At 38.7% G+C, this 23190-nt stretch overlaps 1 long non-coding RNA gene across 1 annotated transcript in view; it reads left to right on the top strand.

Annotated features, from left to right (window-relative positions):
* The first annotated feature begins 2751 nt into the window (after positions 1 to 2751).
* Positions 2752 to 23190, top strand: part of LOC102491219 (uncharacterized) — a 185113-nt gene continuing 164674 nt past the window's right edge. The window contains exon 1 of the long non-coding RNA XR_335818.2: positions 2752 to 3000. This is a non-coding gene — a long non-coding RNA (uncharacterized LOC102491219). The remainder of the gene's footprint in view (positions 3001 to 23190) is intronic.

A 23190-nucleotide genomic window follows, 5' to 3' on the forward strand; every position in this document is an offset into this window, starting at 1 on the left:
GAACCTTCTGTGTAATGTGGGCACTACCATGTGATTTTTGTATTTTATTTCATTCTGTTGTCGTATTTCTCTCTTTTCCCACTAGCTTATAAGCTCCTTGAAAGCAGGGCCAGCGTGTTATATTGCAGGGATTAGGGCTTGAGCTTTTTGGGAACCTTCTGTGTAATGTGGGCACTACCATGTGATTTTTGTATTTTATTTCATTCTGTTGTCGTATTTCTCTCTTTTCCCACTAGCTTATAAGCTTGAAAGCAGGGCCAGTGTGTTATATATGCATGCTCATTTGGGGACTATTTTGAGAAACTACTAAGTTCTAAACATTGTGCTGTGTGCTGGGGATGAAAGGATACCCCTAGGAGTTTTTCACAAAAGTCAGACTAATAACCTCTCAGTAGCTATGAATGGAATTAAATTGTGTGTAAGGTTTAGGAATGTCAATATATCACTAAAGTTTAGGATAATTTGTGAATTCGCCTCTTTTTTTTAGACCGTGCCAGGCAAAGTGACACGGCTTTATTTTTGCAGATAAACTGAATTGATTTTAATACATTAGGCCTTGAATTGGAAGCATCTGTAACTTTGTAGGATAATGAAATTCCTTCACTTGATGTAAATAAAGACCTTGAGAATGTAAGCAAGAGTAGTCCAGTGTATTGAATTACACTGGATCAAGAGGCATCAGTTACTGAAAAGCTTAAACATCTGTAGAAACTTAATCTAAAAAGATAATTTATTCTTCCCTCGAAACAAAACACCCTGTTATATCAAAGTATAATGTGTCTTTCTTTAAAAGGCGTAATTTCCCTTTTAAAAATTTCATAATGGATAAATATGACATTAGAGCTGGACAGAACTATACAGATCATGATCCTGGGGCCAGCAGGTGGCATGGTAGTTAAGGACCTGAACTTTCACATGGCTGACTACAGTTTACATCCCAGACCTGGCAGCTTGCTTTCTCACTTTCCCTCTCTCTCTGATAAATTAAAATGTAATTAAATGTGTGTGTGTGTGTGTTTAAAAAAGATCATGATTCCAGTGGTTCATTTCAGCTCAAAATTCTGAAATGATTTTAGTTTTCAGCTATGGTTAGCAAAGCCCAGAGATAAAAGACTTTCAAAGTTGCACAGCAGGATGAGAACCGAAGTCACCGTACTCCTTGCCCTGTACTTTCTTACATTCATTGCTAATGCTAGGGATTATCAGAAGGAAGGGGTGGGCCAGCAGGTAGTATGGCAGTTAAGGTGGCTGGTCCCACATGGCCAACTGCCCAAGTTCAGACCTGATAGCTTGAAAAACACTTCTACATACCCAATATCCTGAGAGGAAAATAGAAGAAAAGGGATTGTGACATGGCCATCCCTGCTCAAGGATGCTTTCTCTCTGTCTGTCTCTCTCCAATGAATGAATGAGTGAGTAACAAAACTTTTTAAAAAATGAAAAAAAAAAAAAAAGCTATAAAAATGTATGGAGCGGGATTCGTTTAACAGTGTTTGACCAGCAGAGCTAATAGGATTCGTATCCTTCTGCTGGCTTTCCCTGGCCCTAACCTTTAAGCCAGTCTTATTTCTTCCTACGTGGTTTTCTCTGAGGTACATTTTCTAACAAATCTCAGAGAATGGTTATATGAAAATAATCCTTTTCATTATCAAATACCTACAGATCAATTTCCCCATATCATTAAATCATTTAGTCTTACTTAATTCTCCATGAAGCATTACTGTCATTATTTAACCCTGGATTTAAAATATTAAAAAGAAAAAAATCACTTGACTACCATAATGGGATGTAGCCATTAGCTAGATGTGATTCAAAAAAGGAATTTTTAAGTTACTTGGAATTGGCTTTTAGAGTTCTATTATCTGTGTTGCCTTTTTATCTTATAAGTTGTTTCTAAGTTTTACTTACTGTGCCTGAACAGCAAACCATTTTATCAGGCAGGTTTATTTTTAGAATACAGGATATTTAAAATTTGCTGAGATACTAAATGTTCTCACCATACACACATAAATGTAACTATATGAGACGATAGACATGTGAATTAACTTCACTATGATTACTTTACAACATGTGTATATGAAAACAGGCTGTGCATCGTAAACATTCAATTTTTATGTGTTGATATCTCAATAAAGCTGGAAAAATTCAACATTGTATTTATATGCTTAAAATAAAGATTTTCTTTAAAAAGTTTATTTTTTTTTAATAAGCGAGAGAAATACACTCAACAGGGTCTTGCCTTGTTGTCCTCCTCCAGCCCCGTAGCCAGCCAGAATTATTGAACTTGGGTACACTAGGCATGCTTGGATGGGCCTGGAAGAAACCTTGGCCTCTAGTCTGGCTTCAGTATCACATAGCAGCCCCCTGCCACCTGTCCCACTGGGGCTGGCCCTCAACTCTTTTTTTTTTTTTTTCAATAGTAAATAACCTATTAATTCCTACTGAAGTAATAGTAATCTTGATTTCTGACCATAGGAACCAGAATTCTGAAATGACCTCCGAAATTCTCACCTCTCTGCTATACACACACCTTCTCCCGGTTACACGATCATTAATCTAGGTACCTAGGTTAGCTGTAAGGTTTTGCTGAGATAATTAAGGTTGCACAGCTGTTTATCTTAAATTAAGGAGCCCACCTTTTGGTCCTGAGCCAATCAGGTGAGCTCTTAAAAGGAACAGAGCGTCTCTGGGCAGAAAGTTTTCCAAGTGTGAGGGGTTTGACAGAGGGAGGTTTCATGTTAGGATGGGAGGGACCACGGGCAGACGGGGGTGGCTGCCAGCAGTTGAAAGGAGTGCGTTGCTGACAGCAGCAAGGCTGCCGGGACCCAAGCTGTACATCCACAAGAACTGAATCCAGTAAACAGCCTGTGAAGGTCAGAAACAGGTTCTTCCTCAGCTTCCAGATAGGAACGAAGTCTGGCTGACACCTTCATTTCCACTCTACAACCCTGAGCCCTGCATCCATGCCATGCCTAGACCTCTGACCCACAGGACTGTAAGGTAAGGTAATAAAGGTTTTAGCTATACATGTGTGGTAATTCGCTACACAGCTGCAGAAAACTCATGCTTGCTTTTCTTTCTTTGTAATCACGTCTACTAGAAGAAAGCTGTCTTATCAAACACATGACTTCAGGTAGGTCATGAGACTTAGTGTTTGTAGTAAAACGATTATTTTCTCATTAGATATGAACATTGAGAGACTAGTTCTTGCTAGAAAATAGTTTATTCATTCATTTAAAAATGTTAATAGTATAAAGGCATGTGTGGTGTTCAAAGAAAAATGATCCAGAAGTGTAGAACTGTAGTCTGAAAAGCAAGAGTTCCTGCTCCTTCCCCTCCCTACTCTAATTCTTCCTCCGGGAGAAGAAACTACTCCAACAGGGTAGTCGGCATTGTTTCCCCTGCCTGTGGCCCTTGTAAATGAGTCACAGGTTAATGTAAGATCTCATGTTAAATCTTAGATAACCTTTACTAATTGTTTCCTATGGAAGATGAAGATTTTACCTCTCTCTCTTTTTCCTTTGCTTCCCCCTCTTCTGACGTAGTTAACAGTTTTATTTTCCCTTTTAGTTATTATCTGTTACTTGGCAAAATCTGCCTGTCTGTCTTGTGGACATGGACATCCTTGTGGGCTTTTAATCACCTACCAGAGGTGCAAGCTGAGGTCTTCCTAACGGTTTCTGGTCCTGAGCTGGGCTCCTCTTTGCTGCTTTCCATGTTTGGGCTCCATTGCACTTTATCCCCTAAGCCTTGGATTCAGAGGGCCAGAAACCATCACAGCACAGGTGGTGAGTGGCTCCAGAACAAGAACAGCTGAAGCCTCCCTAGAGACGTGCTAATTGGTATCTCAGGTGTGCAAAGTCGATTAAATAATTAAATGCCACTCTCTAACCCTGTGTTCAGGCTGATGGTAGAAAACCTAGCTAAACATAATCTTTTCAGAGTTTCATTTGGAGTAAATAACTCTTACTCAAAGGCTTATTTGCTGACTTGCCCTTTGTCTCTCTGGCTTTTCCCCTGAGTGTCCGGCCTCTGGGAGTTACTGGTTCCAATCCTTGTCATATTGCTTGAGTTGTTTATTTTCCTTAGTTCCTCAACTTGAAGTCTTCACTCTGTCCCGGCTCATCTTAGCCGTATTACCTCTCTGGGGCCTCTAGACTTTTCTCAGCCATATTCAATCTTCAGAGCTTGGGAACATTTGGAATTATTTCCTAAACCAACCTAGAGCTGAAGGAGGCAGGTTGGGCTCTGAGAGGGTAGGGTGTGTAAGATAAGAGGTGCTCTATGCTAGGACAACTCTTCCGAGGACTCCAACGAGAACTGATACTTGAATTATCTTAAACTCCTTACACTATTAGGGGTTTCCTCTTGCTCTTCTTGCCCTAGTTCATTAGAAATCGTATTAGTTGGGGAGTCGGGGTTCAGCAAGAGAAACAGAACCCGTAGGGAATACAAATCAAGGCATTTGTTGTAAGGAATTGGCTTATTCAATTTTGGGAGCAGGCTAGGCAAGCCTGACTATAGGGCAGGTCATTAGGAAGATCAGGGTGGGACTCTAATAGGAGCTGACACTGCAGATCATAGAGATAAAATTTCTTCAAAGAAACCTCAGTTCTGCTCTTGAAAACCTTCCTACTGGTTTAATCAAAATTAACAAGAATAATCTCTATTAGAGTCAATTGATTATGAACTTCAATCACTTCCACAAAATACCTTCATAATAACACGTAGACTAGTGTTTTGAATAGCCAGGGATTTGGAGCCTAGCCAAGTTAACACATAAAGCTATCAAAGGAGTTATTAGGCCATTGGAAAATTCCTTCTCCATTCTCGGGATTTTGGGACATGCACACACATACCCTGGCATGAATTTTAAGCCACTGGGTCCAGGACTTGAACCATGGTTGACTATATAGGAGTCCAGTGATGTAATCATTACGCTATCTACTGATCCCCAAACATAGTATCTTAAAACAAGAATTTAAAAATGGTTTTGTAGAGACCAGCAATTGGTGTAATGGCTATGTCGCTGGACTCCCATGTAGTCAACTGCAGTTCGAGTCCTGGACCTGGGGGCTTAAACTCACACTGGGAGCTTGTGCATGTGTGCCCAAGGTCCCAAGAGGAGAAGGGATTGTGGCGTAGCCATCACTCCTGGGGGGCGATTTCTCGCTTTCTGTCTCTCTGGCTTTCTAGCAAGCACATGCACCCTATAGCAAAAACCTCTCCCCACCAAAAACAAACAAAACAAAACAAAAAAACTGGTTTTGTGAGTCAGGAACTGGGGTGGAGCTGTCCAATTCTTCTACTTCACATGCCATCATCTTGGGTAACTTCATGGTGTCCACCTCATAACCAGGCTCTTCTGGAGGGTCAAAACAGGGTTTACTTTTATGTTCTGTGTCTTGAGTTTGGGCTCAACCAGGTGCCCTTCCCATGGTTCAGGGTCACGCCACATGGCCTCTCCTGCAGGGTAGTGGACTTCCTTACTTGGTGACTCAGGCCTTCAGGAGACTAGAGCAGACACTGCTTGTCCTGTTAAAGAGGAGGCCTGGAACTGGCCTGGTGCTGTTTCTCCCAAATTCCAGCGGTCACAGTAGTCACAGGCTAGCCTTGATGCACCAAGAGTGACAGGTCCCTAGTTTTTAATGCAAATTTGCAGCCATCTGTAATGCTTCAAACTGACCTCATTTCTAATATTTTTCCCCTTGTTCACAGTATCCAAAAGATACACCAGTCTTGGGCTGTCTTGGGAACATCGTAGGCACAATCCTGCCCCAGGATCTTGGCTTTTGTGGTATTCTCTGCAGATCTTGTCTTCTCCCGTGTGTCATGTACTCGCTTCCTTCATGGTTTTACTCAAATATGCTTTCAATGAGACCTTTCTTTCTAAATAATCATATTTAAAATTATAGTCTTCCCACCACTACATATACATTCCTTATTCCCTTCCCTACTTAATTTTCCCCATACCATTTGGTGATATTTGACATATTTGTAAAATATATATATTTATTTTTTCCAAGTAAGTTTCAGATGGGTTAAGATTTTTCATGTGAATTTTGTTCAGTGCTACTACTATATCCTAGAACTAGTATGTATTGTGAAAGTTTTACTCAATAAATATTTTTGAGTGAATAGGAAAATTAAGTAGCTTCTTCAAACTTTCATCTTGGCTTTTAAGTTCTATTTTACAAATTAAAAAAACAATTTGGGGGTTGGCAGGTTGGTGTGGTGGTTAAAGATGCTGGACTCCCACATGGTGACCACGGTTCAAGTCCTGGGCCTGGTAGCTTGCTTTCTCACTTTCTCTGCCTGATAAAACTGGAAAGTAATAATAACAATAAATATTTTTTAAAATACCCATTGTTTTTGAGCAATGAAGAACACCCAATTATGGTAATAATAATAATAAATATTTTTTAAAATACCCATTGTTTGTGAGCAATGAAGAACACCCAATTATGTTTTTTTCCCAGACACAATTATGTCGCAGGGATGGGGGAAAGATGGTTGTGCCAAATATCTTATACCCAAGAATGGAAATGTTTGACTCTTCACCAGCAAGACACTAATCTGCACTTTTCCTCCTCCTGGAATTGTTTTTTTGCCAGTTAAATTTATTAAGTTAAATACCTCGATGCATTGTTTTCTGATAACCAAATGTGTGATTAAGAACTTCTACTTGTCTACCATGTTACTCACAGAATCACTGACACCAGACACAAATGATTTGACTCATGAATGGAATAACTTTGTTATTTTGATGCTTTCATCATATTCTTCCTAAGGAAGGTCACAAGAGCAGGATGCCATCAAGGTATAAAACAAGCCTGTCCTTCCCAGGCCAGTTAGTTTCTACTGTTTCCAGAAAACTTGGGTGGAAAGGGAAAGCATATATCCTGGAGGCCACTATATTAATAAGACAGCATTTTTTATTTTAAGGTCAGCCTTTTGTATTTTTCATTACAGAAGATAGTCCTCTTAGAGCCCACCTGTCATATCTGAAGCTTCGTGTGTTGATATAATTGTTAGTTGCACAATATATTTTACTGCTCAACTTTAAAAGTCGCTTGACTTCAGATATGTTCATTGTTCTCGCAGCTGCTGCTTTGTTAAATCATTCCTCCCACTTCAGACTGTAAATGCAGAGATGAGCGGTGATGTGCTTCAGAACCGATAGTTAATACATAAGCACGCATTTCTAATGCAGCTTTGACCTGGGCTTCAGGAAAATGTATATATTGCTTTTAAAATAGTCCATTTTACAATTAGAACTAAAAATGCGACATGCTTTATAAATTGTTTTAAGTGTGATGTTTTTCTAACAAATTAAGACCCTAGAAAAGAATTCATAAAACAAGAATGAAAAATGCAAGTCATAACCAAATTATGCCATAGAGTTTGTATGCCAGTAACTGCCTTATCCTTTTGGAGAACTTGGCGAAATTTAAATATGCTGTGTCTTATGGTGTCAATATTGGATTCAATTCTTGCAGGTAGATAGCATAGTTTAAAGCCTTATACATACAGTATGTGTGTGTGTGTATATATACCCATATATATACATATAACTCTTCAAGTGGAAAAAAAATTGGTTGGGGTTGAACAGAGTTGGGAGTAATGACGGGAACAATGGGGTTTCTCTGTCTTCATGCAGGTGACAGAGGCAGTAATTACATGATCTATTGTATAACTGAAGCAAGGCGATGGGCAGACCCTGCCTCGTTCTTAATAGCTGTGACACTTGGAGTATATTTCTTATCGATGAGATGAAGAGAGAAAACCAAACCTTATGTCTAAGGTTCATTGCATTTCTACATTCTATGCTTTATATTTTTAAACTGGATAAAATTCACACTCGTTTATTAAGGGTCCATCATGTTAGGCCATGTTCATTAGATATTTTGCATGTGTCAAGTACCTTGTAACTATCGACTCAGTAATCCTCATATCCCTATGCTGTAAATGATGAGTAAATGAGAAACTGACTCAAGGTCTTTCAGTTGGTTGGAAATGAAGGCTGAAATTTTAACTTTAGATTTTTTTTGAGAGAATTTTCTATAGGACTAGAGAAAGTATATAAAAAATATAAAACTCTATATATATACTTAGAGAGTTTATATACATATACATATATAGAGAGTATATAAAAAAATATGCACACATACTGTATGATGTATAATGCTTTAAACTATGCTATCTACCTGCAAGAATTGAATCCAATATTGACACCATAAGACACAGCATATTTAAGTTTTGCCAAGTTCTCCAAAAGGATAAGGCAGTTACTGGCATACAAACTCTGACATAATTTGGTTATGACTTGCATTTTTCATTCCTGTTTTATGAATTCTTTCTAGGGTCTTGATTAGAAAAATATCACATGTACAACAATTTATAAGCACTTGCACCTGGCATGAGTTTCAAGCTACCAGGTCTGGGATTCGTATCACAATCGATCATGTGGGGGTCTAGTATGTTAACCACTATACCACCTGCTGGCTCCAACTTTAGATTTTTAAGCCTAGAATTTAGAAACACTCCCTCTTGCCATCCTGTGAGCTAGACACCATGCTAGGCACTTAGGGAGACCTGTGAGCCAGTCATGAGGCAGGAAGCGTGAGTGGCAGATAGTTCCTTATTCCCGAGGGAGCTATGCTCTAAATAGCTTCATTTTGTTCAAGTTTCATATTTTACATCAAATATTTTTTTTCTTTTTTTTGGGGGGGAGAGGTTTTCGCTATAGGGCACATGTGCTCACCAGACAGACAGAGACAGAAAACAAGAAATCACCCCCCAGGGGGGATGGTCACGCCGCAATCCCTTCTCCTCCATTCTCCTCTCGGGATCTTGGGCACGCACGCACATGCGCCCGGCGTGAGTTTTAAGCCACTGGGTCCGGGATGCGAACAGCGGTCAACTATGAGGGAGTCCAGTGACATAGCCATTACGCTAACTGCTGGTTCCCATCAAATAATTTCTTTAGGGGGCTCACTGAGAAACATTCAAGTTCTATTTAATGCCAACTATCTTGCTTTCTTTTTAAAATTTTCTTTAGACTTTATTAAATTGCTGTATATTTACGTTCAAAAATGGAATTTTCTTGACCAGAAATTTTTTTGTCAGCTTGACAAACTTCTGTATTCAAATCTTTCAGAGATAAATAGAAGCTTATTTTATCTGTGGCAACTATTTATTGACTTTGACAAATTACTTTCTGCCTATTTTATTTTTGCCTATAACTCTGTGCTTATCTAAAACTTAAAATCGTGAACTCTTCTAAGTATCTGAATATATTAGTTAGCTGTAAGGTCAGCAAAATGTAAATTCGTTATTGACGTGAATGAATATATCCCAAATTAGCATACATTTATTAGAATTAAGAGTGATAGAAACATAGACTACAGCCCTTGATTTCTTTTCATATTGAGCAATCTGATTCTGAGTAATTCTAAAAATAGTCATCTGCATAGTTTAAGATTTCTTTGTCAAAAACAAATGAAAAGTCATGGGAACCAGCAGTTAGCGTAATGGCTATGTCGCTGGATTCCCACGTAGTCGACCGCGGTTCGTGTCCCGGACCCGGTGGCTTAAAACTCACACCGGGCGCGTGTGCGTGCGTGCCCAAGATCCCGAGAGGAGAATGGAGGAGAAGGGATTGCGGCGTGACCATCCCCTCTGGAGGGTGATTTCTCGCTTTCTGTCTCTGTCTCTCTCTGTCTGTCTGGCGAGTGCACACGCCCTACAGTGAAAATCTCTCCCAAAAAAAAAAAAAGAAAAGTCTTGTTCTTTTAGTAATATTTTACAGATTTTTATTTTGATATTGCAATAATTCTTGTGAAAATACAAGTTTTCTAAATAGTACAGTTTAGAACAGCACGGCAAGACCAGCAGGTGGTGTGGTGATTAAGGTGCTGGACTCCCACATGGCTGACTGTGGTCCAAAGCATGTGCTTGCTCTGTCTCTGGTGAGCACACGTGTCTGTAGCGAATTAAATAATAATAAATTTAATGACTCTTAAAAATAAAAAAAACCAGCGTAGCTAGTGAACAGTTCTCAAAATAGCCTTAGCTTTCTCGCTTTACCCTTTGTAAATATCTACTGTGTTGAAAGGCCTAATAAGATATAAACAAAAGATGTTTGGGAAACTGTTAAATAATTTCAGTCTACACTAAGTTGTAAAGCAAACTTGCATGATTCTAGAAAAATAAGCCTTCTATCATTATCTATTGTGATTTGGGGTTTTATACAAATTATTTGCGTTAATTGGAATGTGGACAGATATAATTAAAGGTGCACAGGGATTTATTTAAACACTTTCCCACAACCCAAGTGCTCTGTTACTGACAGGCTGTGGTGGTGTAGGTTTTGAAGGATGATGCATGCAAACCTAGCTACGAGGAGTTCTCTGGAATAAGCGTGGGCCCATTTGCTCAGTCTTTCAGTACTGCTTTATTGATCACATAGTGGAAGCCTTCTGGGACATTCTAGGGAAGGAAAAACTGTTTCTGATGGAACTCGGTTTAGCGAGAGACACAAAACTAAGGCCACATGTGGTAGACAGGGAAAAAAGGGAGGTATTGGACACAGACGCGGAATGCCTAGATGACAGATTCTCTTTGGATGAATTAGTCTTTTTAAGTCCCAAGCCTTTTAATTTTAATTCTGTTTGATTTTGCTTCATTGATTTACTGTGGACATTTCCTAGCCTTGTCTTTACCAAGATGGGAGATTTTATTCCAAGTTTATAGACTCTTGAAAGAGCTTATAGTCAACTAAAAAGAGCTGTTCCATCAGCCCTGGGCATACCCAGGTCCCATGTACAAGCGACAGAACAAAGGTACAAAATGGATAGTAGCAGCTCAACACGGAGCGAACACAGCTATGAGCGAGGCACTCTGACAAGTGCTGTGGGTGATACCTAATTCTCAGTCTTGTCAGATGGTTTCTATTGTTACCCTCAAACACCAGCTGGACACCTAGAGTACTGGGCTGGGAGTTGCAGCGTATGGACTCCACTGCTGGCTGTGGCCTTGAACATTGCTGAGTATCAGCCACAGGAAAGGACAGCTTGTTAACATGTCTACCAGGACAGTGTGTAAAAATCTGTTGAAGATATTTTGATCAACGGGACTGGGGAGAAATGTGCACATATCGAAATGATCTCATTGTAAGCCAAACAATATGATTGAAAGTATATACAAAAAATAATGTGAAAAAGAAAATCCTATTGAGAAAGCTAGTTAATCTTAAGTGCAGTCACTCTCGAGTAAAGACAACTATACTGGGGAGTTGCTGGTCATGCCAAGTGACCCAGGGTCAGTGTGCAATGCACAGTAGGTGCTGCTTAACCAGGAGCTCTGAAGCTCATTTGCTTAGAGATGAGGCAGGTAATACAAATACGTGAAATGAACAAGACGGGGCCTGGCACACACTACCTTCTGAAGAGGCAGCTTCATCCAGTTGCTGCCACAGGAATATCTAGGCCCACTAGGGGCAGAACTTCCAAATAATCCAGAGAAAATGAAAATTCTGACTTTGGGCCAGCTGGTGGTGTCATAAATAAGGCAACTGAATCCCATGGGTTAGCTGGGTGGTTAGAGTCCCAGACCCAGATATTTAAAAATCATACCAAATGTGAGCCAGGAGGTGATGTGGTGGTTAAGGTGCTAAACTCCCATATGGCCAACCAGGGTTCAAGTCTCAGACTTAGCAACTTGAAAATCACACCGGGCACGTATGAGTGGTGCCCAGAATCCAGAGGGGACTGCAGGAGAGGGGATGACCTGGAGAAGGTCCGTGACCAGGGGTAATTTCTCACTTTCCCTCTCACTGTTGTGTGCTTGTACCTTATGGCAAAAATATTTGCATAAAAGAAAAATCATACCAGGCACGTATGTGCCCAAAATCCCGGGAGGAGAAGGGATTAAGGCATGGCTATCCCCTGGGGATGCTTTCTTACTTTTCCTCTCCCTGTTTGTGTGTCTCTCTGGTAAGTGCATGTGCCCTAGCACAAAAACTAAAAAAATCCAGACTTTTAGTTGTTGATCTATGGGTCATGAGACCTGGAGATTAAATGATAGTCTTTTTAATTTCCTGTCACTCATATCAGGGGACTCAAAACTTTGTAGAAAAATAAAATTAAAGTATGAGTTTAATTCAATGCAAAGTTTTTTAAAAATCCATGCATAATTTTTTTTACATAATATGCATTTTCGTTTTTTTTTTTTTTTTTTTTTTTTTTTTTTTTTTGTTTTTTTTTTTTTTTGTTTTTAAATTTTGCCAGAGGAAGCTTCCTCTTGCTGGAGAGAGAGAAAGTGAGAAAGCATCCCCCCACATCCATAGAGAATGGTGACACCACATTTCCTTCTCCGTTTCTTCCTCCTTTCAGGTACTTAGGCACACACACATGTGCCTGGCATGTTTCTCGAGCCTCTGGGTCCAAACTCGGTTATGTGGGCTCCAACTGCCTTACCCATCACCAGGCTGGCCTCAGAAGACCCTTTGTAGTTTTTTCAGTGGGCTTCACTCTATCAGTCTCGATGAGCTCTCTAGGACCGTGGCCTCTGTTTTGTCATCTGTTGGACTCGCTTGAACTTTTAAACTCTGAAACCTAGACCATGCCCCCTACCAATGAAATCATCATCTCCATAGGTGGGCCCCAGATATTGTTAGTCTGTTTTATTTCACTCCCTGGGGAACTCTAATTGCAGCCATGTTTGCTAACCTGCTGTCTAAGACCGTCCTGGGTGTGCCACACAAACCAACACTGGTCCCATTACATCGGTGGCACATGCAGAATCTCAAAGCCTTCCCCAGCACTACTAAGAACCTATAGCTCAATACAGGTCTCAGGTGTTTTCTATACAGGTTACAGGTTGAGAAGCATTACATACTGAGTATCAATGGACAAGTGGAAACTTACTTTTAAAATTTTCCACACTGATTTTTTTTTTCCCCAAGAGGTTTTTGCTATAAGGTGTGTGCAGTCTCCAGAAAGACAGAGACGGCGAGAAATCCACCCACCGCCCCACCACCCAAAGGAGATGGCCACGTCACCATCCCTTCTCCTCCATTCTCTTGGAACCTCGAACTGCGATTAACTACATGGGAGTCCAGCAATGTAGCCATTATGCCATCTGCTGGTCCCTTCACACTGATTCTTAATCACAGCTACACATTAGAACTGCCAGGAAGCTTTAAAAATGTACTCATAGTTGGCCTACCCCAGGAGATTCTGATTTAATTGATTTGTGCTGAGTTCCGAAGGTTAGTGTTTTTAAGAATGGTCTCAAAGTGAATCTAATACACTGCCAAGGTTGAGAACAGCTAGCTACCTGAGTTCAATTTTCCTTATTTTGTAGTTGTATGAATTTGTCCCCACCTAATAACTCTTTCTACTGTAAAGTCATCTGATGATTACATTGAAAAAGTCCCTGGGGAAATTTTGCCTGCTGTCATCCTGTTGGCCCTGTGAAGGTATTCCAATGATTTACTACAGCTAATTCATCAGTACCACTCTGACCTCTTAAGATGGACTTCAGAATTGGCTTGCCCTAGTTTTTCAAGCAGGCAGTCAGCCCTTCTCTGTGATTTTCAGACTGTGTATATACAACAAAATCCTCTGGGAACCTTTTCCAAAAATGAGGATGCTTGGATGCATTGACGTGTACTGTTACTTCACAAAACCCAAGAGCATCGTGATAGGGCAAAGGGCAGATGTACTATTCTAGTCCTCCCAACATGGACCCATGGTGAGCTGCAGGAACAGCACCATCAACTGAGTATCTACCTGAAAAACTTAGCTCAGAATCAAGTGTCTAATTATGTTCTCCCATGAGCTATAGCTTCTTAACATAAAAAAATCACTTGTAAGAAGAATTTATACAATGTTTACATAAGCCCTTAGCACAATATTGGCTTTCAATATACAAAGCCTGACAGGGCAGGTCTTAATCTTGACAGAAGACATTATATTTGAAGTGATATGAAGACAGCCCAAGGACCTTGGCTCACCCTTTCTTCAACCTCTATCCAAATTTCAGAGGTGTGTGTGTTTGTGTGTGATTTTTCTCTCCCTAATGTTGCATGCCTTTTGATCGTATAAAAGAAAAATAGCTACCTTTTTTTCTGTGAAGATAGCATGGCTTACAATAAAGAACCAGAAATATCCCCAGTAAACCTAATGATCCTAATTAATGTGAAAATTAAATTTGTTCTTTCCAGACAACTAAGCAATTCAATTTATTCAGCTTCGAAAGCCATGCTGGAAAACTCATTCATGTGTGTAATTCTGCAACAGATGTCCCTTTAGATTTATGACAACGGTTTTTGGTTAAAGTGACCAATAAGTTGTACTTTTTACTCAAATTTAAGAGGTTCATTTATTTGTGTCATGTTTGGGAGTGACTTCCAATCTTTGCCTTGTCGGAAGTTTAAAATAAAGTATCCCCTGGGCACTTTGGAATAAATGGATTCCATGTTTGCCAAAGAGAAGCAAAAGGTTCCAATGTTCTGACTACCTAGAAAGATCCATGGCTCCAGAACTTGCATCCTGTTCACCTAACTGCTATAGAAGCTCTATGGTGCCCCCTCTGGGCACACCGTAGAATAAAGCTTTCAGCATTGCTTCAGCCAGAGCAAATTAGCATTTTCTTTTTTTTTTCTTTCTTTTCTTTAATTATCTTCCAGGTAAGTCTTCCTTTGCAGAAAAATAAAATTCTTGCCCTTGTGGAGCTTAAATTCTGGTGTCTTCAAAGCTTTCATTGTATAAAAATGGATTAAATAACCTAAGAATCATTTGAAGAAAAATGAAAATACAGGTCTGCTCCCTGAGATATTTCCAACAATCTGTTTGGGATCTCTTACTAACAGATTCTTATCATTTTTTCCCCTTGTTTTATATTTTCTTTTGTCTGTGGCAAAGCATGTATCTTTTGTGTTTCTTGTAATAAATCTTAGATGATGAGGTGTGCTGAGAGATGGTAATACTTAATGAGAAACCTAAGAGTTTTCCAGCAAATGCTACCTTAGCAATGATCTAATTTCCTTTAGAGTTGAGATACTGAGATGTAGGCCTAATCTTTTCAGCCAGCAACCTGTTCAGTTGGCTTCAATGTCCTGCTAACCAGGTTCCAGCAAAGCCTTTCAGATGCTTTCAGGTGATATTATTTAATTTATAACCAAAGCTATGAAGTCTGGCACTCTCAAATATAGAAGAGCTGAACCAAGATAGAAAAAATGAGGAGTTGCTTATTTAAAAAAATGTGGATTTATGAGTCAGAAAATGGGTCTTTTAAAAATTCTTATTTTCAGATTATGAGCATTTACTAGATATAAAGTTTGAGGAGAATTTAAACTCTTCATTTGTGTTTGAACTGTGCAGATAAGAATAAATAAACTCAATGAAAACTTTTGTTTAATGTCTACTCTGCACTGTGAATACAGTGAAGCCTCAATAGAGAATTCACAATTAAGGGGAGGGCGACAGTTCAGGATGAGCAAGTGCAATAAAATTCTCCCTCTGCTGAGGGTTTTGCTAATCAGAACTAACTGTTGGCATCTGGTAGTGCACACCCATGTGATTACTTTTTATTATAAATGGCTAGTCATAAATCTGAGTAGAAATGGACTACATAGGGCTAACACTTTCCCTCTTGGCTGCATTCTGTCTCCAGCCACGGTTCTCCCTGCAAAGTCATTCATTCAACATTGATTTTTGTGTTTTGCGCATGTCAGATGACGTCTGAGGGTACAAAGACGTAAAAAATAATGGTCTTACCTTAAATCACTTATTTATCCTCTAAAGAGGAATCCTGGTATCTAGTAATTCAAAGATAAAACTTATAATTCCTGCTAATTATTAATAACCCCACAGATCATAAAAACATTCCACTCTAAAAAAAATAAGTTTCACTAAATAATTTAGCCTTAGATATTTTTAAATTTGTATCATTTTTAAGATAGATGGAATTTGCATTCACTATATGCAAAGCTACAAAACAATGAGTTTGGGCAAAATAATGACAATGTATTTTCCCCCCCTCTAGTGAATTCTATAAATAGGGTAGTTCTATAATCTCAGATTATAAAAACAAAGATAAATTTTCTTCATATAAAATTTAGGAGTGATAGTCTGAGAGACTAATATAAATTCCCTTTTATAACAAATCAATGCATTTGTAACATTTCACCTAAATATGAATACTGAAATGGGCCATTATGTCATCTTTACTTTTCGAATTGACAAATATTATGTTTTTATGGCACAAAACTAATGTTTTGATTCATGTATATATTGTAGAATGACTAAATCAAGCTAATTAACATGTGTTTCATCACCAGCTTACCATTTCTGTGGTGAGAAAACTTAAAATTTATTCTATATGTCAGCCTAAAAATATAATCTGAGGCAAAACATGTAAAGTAAAAGGAGTTTATTTGGGCATAAACATGAGGGCTGGCCAGCTGGCAGCCCAGATGAATGTTTTTAGGTAGCTCAAAACATGCTCACCAAGGTCTTACAGTCTTTGGACAATTTTTAAAGGCAAAAGCAGCGAGTAGGAGGGAAGTAAGAGAGAGAGGAAGGATTATATTCATTGTTTTGACACAATGCTCCTTGGCTACCAGGATGAGTAACAAGAATGATGTCAGTCAAAAGTTGGATGGGCAGTCTCTGGGCAGACATCCTTGTAGAAGTCCTTATGTCAGGTTGTAGGCATCTTTGTTCAGTGTTGTAGTTCTAACAGTCATGTGAATAACAGCTCTTGTTTTCAGACATACTAATAACATAAGAAAATACATCCTCCATGGCCTTTCTGACTCTATTTAGTCAGGGTTGACACAAATGACTCCATTTTGAGTCTGAAAAATTTTCACACTTAACAGTGTATTGTATACTTGAAAATTGCTATTAACTCTTAGTCATCATGCTATACAATGGATCTCTTTGAACTTATCTGCCTAACTGAAATTTTGTATTCTTTGATCAGCATCTCCCTAATTCCTTCTCTTTTTTCCTCCAGGCTCTGGTAACAACCATTGTGTCTCTGCTTCTATGAATTCAAATTCTTTTTCTTAGGATTCTACATATGAGTGATCTTGAAAAGATTCATGGAAAATTCATATGATAAAGCTGTGTACAGATTTCTAAAAAAAAAATCTTTATTCTAAAATAAACTAATACTTCAATTCCATATTTTCATGAACTTTTAAAAAATACCTTTGTGTAAGTGACAACATGGAATATTTCTTTTGTGCCCTGGTTTATTTCATATAACATGTTTTCTATATTCGTCCACATCGATGCAAATGCAGAGTCCCTTTTAAAGTCTGAATAGCACTCTGCTCTGTGAACACACCACATTTTCTTCATTCATTGATGAGCACCAAGGTTCCTTCCTTATCTTGGCTGTTGTGAATAATAATGCACTGAACATGGTAGTCTGGATACCTCATTGGCATACTGATTTCATTTCCCTTAGACAGATACCCAACAGAGGGATTGCTGGGTCACGTGGTGGGTGAATATTTATGAGAAACCTCCAAACTGATTTCCATAATGACTGCACTTATTTACATTCCCACTAACATTATGCACATCTTCACCAACACTTGTTATCTTTTGTCATACTGACAGTAGCCATTGTAACAGATAGGAGATTTTGTGGTTTTGATTTGCATTTCCTAATTGATTAGTGATGTTAACTATTATGCATATTTCTGTTGGTTATTCATATATCTATTGAGAAATGTCTATTTAAGTCCTTTGTCCATTTTTTAATCAGCTTATTTTTTTCCTGCTATTGAATTGTTTGAGTTCCTTATGTATTTAGGATATTAACCCCTAATCAATTGTACTATTTGCAAATATATTCTCCCATTCCGTAGGCTGTCTCTGGTTGATTGCTTCCTTTTCTATTCCAAAGGTTTTTAGTTTGATATAATTTCATTTGCCTTTTTCATTTTCTTTTGTTGCCTTTACTTTTGGGGTCATACGCAAAAAAATAATCGCCCAGGTCAGTATCATGCAGCTGATTCTCAGTGTTTTCTTCTAGGAGTTTTATTCTGTCACAATAAATAATACATTTCTTACATTGTAGTCTTTTTTTTTTTTTTTTTTTGGAGAGATTTTTGCTATAGGGCACATGCGCTCGCCAGACAGACAAAGAGAGACATAGAGACAGAAAGCGAGAAATAACCCCCCAGGGGGGATGGCCATGCCGCAATCCCTTCTCTTCTATTCTCCTCTCGGGATCTTGGGCACGCACGCACATGCGCCCAGCATGAGTTTTAAGCCACCGGGTCGGGACGCGAACCGCGGTCGACTATGTGGGAGTCCAGCGACATAGCCATTATGCTAACCGCTGGTTCCCTACATTGTAGTCTTTAATCCGTATTTTTTGTTGTTGTTGTTGATTTTTGTACATGATATGAAGGTCTAATTTCATTTTCTGCATGTGGATATTCAGTTTCCCAACACTGTACTAAAGAAACTATCCTTTCTTTCATCACTATCTTGAATAGGACCTATTTTCTTAGTCTTAAAAGCAAAAAGGACCTGGTTCAGTTTGCACCTTAAAGATTAAAATTATATTTAATTTTATTCTTATGATAGCTAATCTCATTCTCAATTCTAAATGAAATGAGGTAAACTGGTAAGTTCAGGGAATACAAATGTATATTAGTAGCCATTAACTATAGTGTATCTGTCTCTCAAGGTGTCAAAAATTTAGCTGAGAAAATTTGCTTAGATTTCAAATTCATCCACAGTAGCAGAGGCTAGAAGGGTATTGAGAATATCAGCAAGGCATATTTAAAAAGATGACCACAGGGACCAGCAGATGGTATAGTGGTTAGGTCACTGGACTCCCGCATAGTCAACTGTGGTTCGAGTCCTGGACCTGGTGGCTTAAAATTCACGCCAGGTGTGTGTACGTGTGCCTGCTCAGGGTCTCGAGAAGAGAATGGAAGAGAAAGGATTGTGGTGTAGCCATTACCTCTCAGGGTTAATTTCCCACTATCTGTATCTTTGTCTCTCTATCTCCAGCAAGCTCAAGTGTCAAATAGCAAAAACCTCTTAAAAAAAAAAAAAAAAGACTAGTAAGACTAGAAGATAAATGATAATTTTCAAAGGATATCTTTAATTGTAAAAAAGAAAGAAAATATTTAAGGGATATGTAAAAAAAAAAAAAAAAAAATTCTTGGGACCAGCAATTGGGGTAATGGCTATTTGACTCCCATGTGGTCGATAGCAGTTCAAGCCCCAGACCTGGTTGCTTAAACTCATGCTGGGCACAAGTGCATGCATGCCCAAGATCCCAAGAGGAGAATTGAGGAGAAGGGATTGCAGCGTGGCCATCCCCCCTGGGGGGGTGGTGGTGGTGGTAGTGGTGATTTCTCACTTTCTGGCTCTCTGTCTCTGTGTGTCGTTCTGGCAAGTGCTGCTCATGCCCTATAGCAAAAACCGCTCTCTCAAAAAAAAAAAAAAAAACCCAAAAAAAAGCCACTAAATTTTCATGCTTACCACTTATATTTCTTGTATCAAATGTTACTCCACTAAATCATCAATTATATTTGTGACAAACTCTTCATAATTTCGGCGTAAGTGCTGACCTTTATTAATTTATATAATACTGTAAGTGGGATTATATTTCCCAAACTAAAGACACTTTCACTAAAGTGAGCTCTAATTTAAACTAACAATCTCCCACTCATAATATAAGTATGTACCTTTGATTCCTTTAGGTTATTTTTCAGAGTTGGAAAAAAAAAAAAGGCTACAAGACTACTAAAAAAAATGTAGCCATAAAATAATTGAAATATTACATTAGGAAAAAAATCTATAATAAAAATTATACAAGACCAGCAGATGGTATAGCAGTTATGTCAGTGGATTCCCACATTGCTGATTACAGTTTGAGTCCCAGACCCAGTTGCTTGAAAATCATGCCAGGGAGACAGCATGGAGGGAGAGTGGGAAGAAGGAAGAATATAGGGAAGGAAATCAGTGAAAAAAAGATAGAGGCAAAATAGAGAGGAAAGACATTTGCAGGACACACAAATGGTTCATTGCCTGATGATGGTAATGTGTACAATATTTTCAACTGGACTGGTCTGAGGTGTATTTCATGTTGGGTAAATTCTCTTTACAAGTCAAATGATGTATAGCAATTGAATGTTCAAAAAAAATAATTAAAAAGTCCACAAAGAAAAAAAAAATCATGCTGAGCATGTGTACATGTGTGCTCAAGATCCTTGGAGGAGAATGGAAGAGAGGATTATGGCATGGCCATTTCCCCTGGGGGGTGATTTCTCATTTTGCCTCTCACTGTCTCTGTCTCTAGTTCTGGCAAGTGAACCCATCCTAAGGCAAAAACCTCTTAAAATTTTTTTTAAAAATCAGGTAGGAAAAATTCTTCAACATTTAATTTTTAAAAAATATTTTTACATTAAGACTTTTTATCAAATTTATATTTTTTTTGCCAGAGGGTATGTGGGAGAGGTAAAAAGAAAGCCCTCATACTTGGGTGTCATACCTTAATCCTTCTCTTCCACTTCTTCATCCTGTCAGGTTTTGCATCCTCACACAACTGCCCAGTGTGTGTTTTTTTAAGCTACCAGGGATGAAATTCAAACCACATTTGGCCAGCTCCCAACATACTTGTGGTTGGTTCCCAAGAATTTTCAAAATGGCAGTTTATTTTTCCTTATTAGAAACATGGGTAGGGCTGGCTCCATAGTCTAGTGGTTAAAGAAAATTGCATTATACATGGCCAACCATAGTTGGAATCCCAGTACAACCCTGGCAGCTTGAAAAACACACTGGGTATGTGTGCCCAAAATCCTAAGAAAATGGTGAAGAGGAAGAGAAGAGGTTGTGGCATGAACACGTCCCATTGGGAAAGTACTTTCTCATTGGCTCTCCTATCTCTCTCTGGCAAGCTTGTGCCCTCTCAGGTAATTAAAAAAAAAAAAAAAGAGTAAATAGGAAATTATTGGATGTTTGTAAAAGAGAATATAAATGACTATATCATCAACAAATGTTCAGTTACTGGGCCAGCAGAAGAATCGGAGGTTAAGGCACTGGATCCCATGTAGTTAGCTGTGTGGTAGAGTCTTGGACCCATTGGCTTGAAAATTACACTGGGATGGTATGCATGCATGCTCCAAATCCCAAGAGAGGACTGAAGAAGGGATTTGGGTGTGGCTATATTCCAGGGGTGAGGATGATTTCTTTCTCTCAATCTCTAGTGAGCACAAGCACCCTATAGCAAAAACAACAAAAATTCATTAATCATCAAGGTATGCAAATAAAAATAATGAAGTTACTACTGTTCACAATATTTGCAAAAGCAAATGAGCAAAAACAGCAATCTGAAATAGAATTGTGGTATGTAAATTGGTACACGCTTTCCAGAAGGTAGTGGTAAATTTGTTTTTAATGTTTATTTTCTTTACAATATCAGTATTTCCTTTTAAGAAGGAAACATTAAGGAATAGTTACATAAATGAATGTTTATTGTTTATGAAGGAGAGAGATGATGGAATATAAATGACGGAAAGCAATTTGTCAAAATACATATATATACATTTATATATATATACACACATAAATATATATATAAATTTTTGCTACAGAGTACTCACTGGAAAGAGGAAGTGACAGAAAGAGGAGAGGAAGTGAGAAATCACCTCTGGGGAGAGGGGATGGCCATGTCACAATCCATTCTCCATTCTGCTGTCAGGATTTTGGGCATACAGCACATGTACCTAGTATGTTTTTCGAGCTGTTGGTTTCAAGATTCAAACTACATAGTTTGCCATGTGGGGTCTAGCCACTTTACCCACCATGCCATCTGCTGGCCTCACAACTGAGACTTTAATCATGTTAAATAAATATTAAATGGCCCAACTACTTGTTATCAATTAGCCAAAATACTGTGAATAAAGTGACAACTGAGGCAACAATACTATCTTTTTTTCCCCCATGTACTTTTCAGTATCTTCCAAATTTTTTTTTTTGAGAGGGAGGGAGAGGTTTTTGCTAGAGGGTGCATGTGCTCACCAGAGAGACAGACAGACAGACAGAAAGCGAGAAATCACACGCCCCCCCCCAGGGGGGATGGCCACACCGCAATACCTGCTCCTCCATTATCCTCTCTGGATCTTGGGCACCCACACACACACATGCGCCCGGCATTAGTTTAAGCCACTGGGTCCAGGACTCAAACCAAGGTCAACTACATAGGAGTCCAGAGATATAGCTATTATGCCAACTGCTGGTCCCATGTATTTTTCCAAATTTCTACAGTGAATGTATTTTCTTACATTATCAGAAATGTATTAACTAATTCTCAATAAAAGATAACATTTGTTCTAAGTATCATATCAAGCTGAAATATTTGAACAATACAAACCACTCTCTGCTGTGATACTTAAGTGTTCTGATATTTTATATGTTCAGTTGGGCCACTAGGCCCTAACAATATACAAAAATATGACTTTTTTTTTTTTTTACCACCCTCAGTTTCTCTAACTAATATTGAACTCTCTAAAAAATTAGTTTTTCCAAGTTTTTTCCAACCATGAAACTTTTTTTTTTTTTTTAGAGGTTTTTGCTATAGGGCACGTGTGCTCACCAGACAGAGAGAGACAGAGAGCGAGAAATCACCCCCCAGGGGGGATGGCCACGCCGCAGTCCCTTCTCCTCTATTCTCCTCTCAGGATCTTGGGCACGCATACACATGCGCCCGGCGTGAGTTTTAAGCCACCGGGTCTGGGATATAAACCACGGTCAACTACATGGAAGTCCAGCGACATACCCATTACGCTAACTGCTGGTCCCCAAACATGAAACATTTTTTAAGAATGAGAAAACATGTGAAGGTCTGGAGATATTTCCCTCATCACTTATTTCCCTCATCACTCATTTCCCTGGATCATGACAAAAATCCTAAGATTTCACCTGACAATTCTACATCCTTGAAATGTCTGACATTTGAAAGTTGGGGTAATGGAGAAAAAGAAATGGGGCTATTCAAGGGTAGGTGCCCTGTTATATAATTACCTAATAACCTGAATGGTAGTTTTCCTTTCTTATATATATCAGAATACGTAGGGAGCTAAATTTAGAAATAATTTTCATGCCTCTGTTCCCAAAATTGGGATTCAATAGCTCTAGTCAC

This window comes from Tupaia chinensis, unplaced genomic scaffold, assembly GCF_000334495.1.
Source record: "Tupaia chinensis unplaced genomic scaffold, TupChi_1.0 Scaffold000541_1, whole genome shotgun sequence".
Taxonomy (NCBI): domain Eukaryota; kingdom Metazoa; phylum Chordata; class Mammalia; order Scandentia; family Tupaiidae; genus Tupaia; species Tupaia belangeri.